The sequence below is a fragment of the Benincasa hispida genome, chromosome 5 (genome assembly GCF_009727055.1).
Source record: "Benincasa hispida cultivar B227 chromosome 5, ASM972705v1, whole genome shotgun sequence".
NCBI classification, from domain to species: Eukaryota; Viridiplantae; Streptophyta; class Magnoliopsida; order Cucurbitales; family Cucurbitaceae; genus Benincasa; species Benincasa hispida.
In genome coordinates, this window is record NC_052353.1 from 61,672,726 (window position 1) to 61,676,278 (window position 3,553).

The 3,553-nt window shown below is 42.6% G+C and overlaps 1 non-coding gene across 1 annotated transcript; it reads left to right on the forward strand.

Moving 5' to 3' along the window:
- Positions 1 to 3,130: 3,130 nt before the first annotated feature.
- Positions 3,131 to 3,236, forward strand: LOC120078918. Its single transcript, XR_005482192.1, has one exon. It is a non-coding gene; the product is annotated as a small nucleolar RNA R71 (small nucleolar RNA).
- The last annotated feature ends 317 nt before the right edge of the window (positions 3,237 to 3,553 follow it).

The window sequence follows — 3,553 nt, forward strand, 5'->3', positions numbered from 1 at the left end:
TGCCGAACACCACAGCCAGCATTTCATTCTCCGTAGTTGTGTAATGTTCCTGAGAGTCATTCAGTATCTTCGACGCATAAGAGATGGGGTGTATCAAATTCCCTTTTTTTTCCCCCGACATGGTTCCTACTGCAATATCACTTACATCGCACATCAGAATGAAACATTGCGTCAAATTCGGTGTTATTAGTATCGAAGCTGTAGTCAACGCATACTTCAGTGTTTCAAATGCGTCGCAGCAGTCGTCATTGAATTCGTAGGGTCGGTTTGCTTCTAATAATGCGCTCAGAGGTTGCGAAATTTGAGAAAATCCTTTTACGAACCTTCGGTAGAAGCCTGCGTGTCCCTATAAAACTTCGTAGAGCTTTTACATTTGATGGCAGAGGAAGTTTAGCTATGACATCTACCTTGGCCTCATCAACTTTCAACCTGGCTTTGGATACCTTGTGGCCAATGCCTTCAGTCACCATAAAGTGACATTTTTCCCAATTTAACACAAGATTTGTTTCCTCACATCGAGCGAGGACGACCTCCAGGTTATCTAAGCACGATTGAAATGAATCTCCAAAAACTGAAAAATCATCCATAAGAACTTCAATGGTCTGTTCCAAAAAGTCAGAGAAAATTGCCATCATGCATCTTTGGAATGTTCCAGGTGCGTTGCATAGTCAGAAGGGCATACGTTTGAATGTGAACGTTCCAAAGGGGCAGGTGAATGTCGTCTTTTCCTGATCTTCTGGGTCGATTAGAATTTGGTTGTAACCGGAGTATCCATCTACAAAACAATAAAATTCTTTTCCTGCCAGTCGGTCAAGCATCTGGTCAATGAAGGGAAGTGGGAAGTGGTCCTTCTTAGTTACCGCATTGAGTTTCCTATAGTCCATGAAGATGTGCCAACTCGTGACAATCCTTGAAGGGATGAGCTTATTGTTACTGTTGACTATCACTGTTGTTCCTCCCTTTCTATGGACACATTGAACTGGGCTTACCCAGCTACTATCGGATATAGGGTAGATTACTCCTGCGTCCAACCACTTTATGATCCCTTTCTTGACTACTTTCTTCATTATGGGATTTAGCCTTCGTTGAGGCTCAATTAATCCAGTCTTCCCTTCTTCTAGCCTGATTTTATGCATGTAGTAAGATAGGATGATGCCACGGATGTCAGCCAAAGTCCATCCTATTGCCCACATGTGTTTTTGCAACATCTACAAAAGAAAATATTCATTAGGCTAAAAAAGATTTGCTGAAATAATTACAGGTAAGGTGTTGTTTGATCCAAGAAAAGCATATTTAAGGTGGTTTGGTAAAGGTTTCAGTTCTAGTTCTGGTGGTTCTTCTAATGATGGGCGTGTTGTCTTCGTCTGCCGTACACTCAGACTTGGCGGCTCGAGTTTCTTCATGTTTTTTTCCAATGCAAGGACCTCACAAACTTGGGTCGGTTTTTCTTCAGGCAACTCTATTTTGTTAAGTTGACATTCTTCATTATCCAGGAACTTTAATGCATTTAACGCATTAAATTTCACTTCCTGATTGTCTATGCGCATGGTCAGTTCTCCCTTGTGCAGGTCTATTAATACTTTCCCAGTGGCGAGAAAAGGTCGTCCAAGAATGATTGAAACATCCCTGTCTGCTTCATAGTTCAGGATGATGAAATCCGCTGGGACTATGAATTTGTTAACTTTCACTAGAACATCCTCAATCTTTCCTTCAAGGTATGTGATCGTCCTATCAGCGATTTGAAGTGTTATAGAAGTGGGCTATGCTTCACCAATTCCCAATTTCCTGGAGATTGAGAATGGCATGAGGTTGATGCTTGCTCCCAGATCATACAATGCATGTCCTACGTCCAGCCCTCCGATTGAGCAAGGGACTGTGAAGCTTCCCGGGTCCTTCTGTTTCTTGGGTAATCTGTTGCTGACTAACACATTGCACTTCTGTGTTAGTGCAATTACTTCTGTCTTGCTGATTCTCCTATTCTTTATTAGAATATCCTTCAAGAATTTGACATATTTTAGTTTTTTTTCTAAGGCTTCTACAAGTGGAATATTAATGTGCAGTTGCCTCAGAAGTTCAAGAAAATGCTTAAATTGCTGCTCATCATTCTTCATCATCAAGCGTCTAGGAAATGGTGCGTTCACTGCACAACAGGTTCTCCCGTGTTAGACGTGATTGGCTTCGAATGGCTTGTGGATTCAGGCGTCCGTTCTTCTTGATCTTCTAATGTTGTTGAGCGTGTGTTAAGCTCTTTTGAAAGATTGTTGGTTCTTGGGTTCATGGTTCTTTCTACAAGAGGTTTGCCACTTCGCAATGTCATCGCATGACATTGCTCTTTTCCATTGTTATTTCTTGGGGTTTCTGTGTTGCTGGGCAAGACTCCTAGCTGCCGATTCTTTAACTCACTGGCAATCTGTCCTATCTGTATCTCCTTATTTCTGATGGACGACGCTTGGCTTTTTAGCAATGCGTCGTTCTGGGTGATATATTCCTTTAAGAGGTTTTCAAGCGAAGACGCTGAACTCGATGCATGATTTCCTCTATTAAAGGATTGTTGGTGCGGCTGCTGCGATGGCTAAAATCCAGGCAGCGATCCTTGCCTTTGCTGCTGATTTATCCTGGTTGGTGTTGCTCTTGTTGATGACCTGCCCAAGAGAAATTTGGATGGTTCTTCCATCCGGGATTATAGGTGTTTGAGAATGGGTTATTCTTAATAAAGCATACCGATTGCGGATTTTGTGGGAAATCAGTGTAGGAATGAAGGTCTCCACAGCCCACACAGCTGACCATGGGCTATATGAATGTTTCCACCTGATTTACCTTTTGCGAGTGTGATGCGTTCCTCAGTGATATATTCTGCAAAAGGTTTGTCATAGTAGCCACTTGTGCAGAGAGCGTGGCTATTACGTTAGAGTCAACAGAATTCACATTCTGAGGTCGCCTCTTCCTATCTGCTCTTGCATCGTAAATGTCATCTACCCATTCCATATTATGCTTGGCTATGCGGTCAAGTATTTCCTTAGTTTCATTATAAGATTTTTCCATGATACCGTCAGCTGCAGCTGCGTCGACTACCATTTGGGATGCTCTATTAAATCTGCCATAAAAGGTCTCCATCTGGATGGTTAACGGTAATCCGTGATTGGGGCAATTCTTGACTAATCCTATAAAGCACTCCCATGCGACACTCAAGGTTTCAAATTCTTCTTGCTCGAAGTTCATGATCTCTCTCCGCCTTCTTGCATTTGTGGTGGGTGGGAAGTATTTCTGCATGAATTTCTCCACTAACTTTTTCCAGGTCGTGATCTCCCCAGGCTCACAAGAACTTCCCTATTGATTTGCATCGTCACGCAGAGAATATAGGAATAAAGATAGCCTAATAGCTTCTGGAGTGATCCCGGGGATCACAAACGATTTACATGTCTCCAAGAAACGTTTCATGTGGGCGTGAGGGTCTTCTCCCCGAGCACCCCTAAATTGTCTAGCTGTTTGGAGCATTTGTAACAACACAGATTTCATCTCAAATCTTGTCCCATCTGGCGTTGGATATATGATC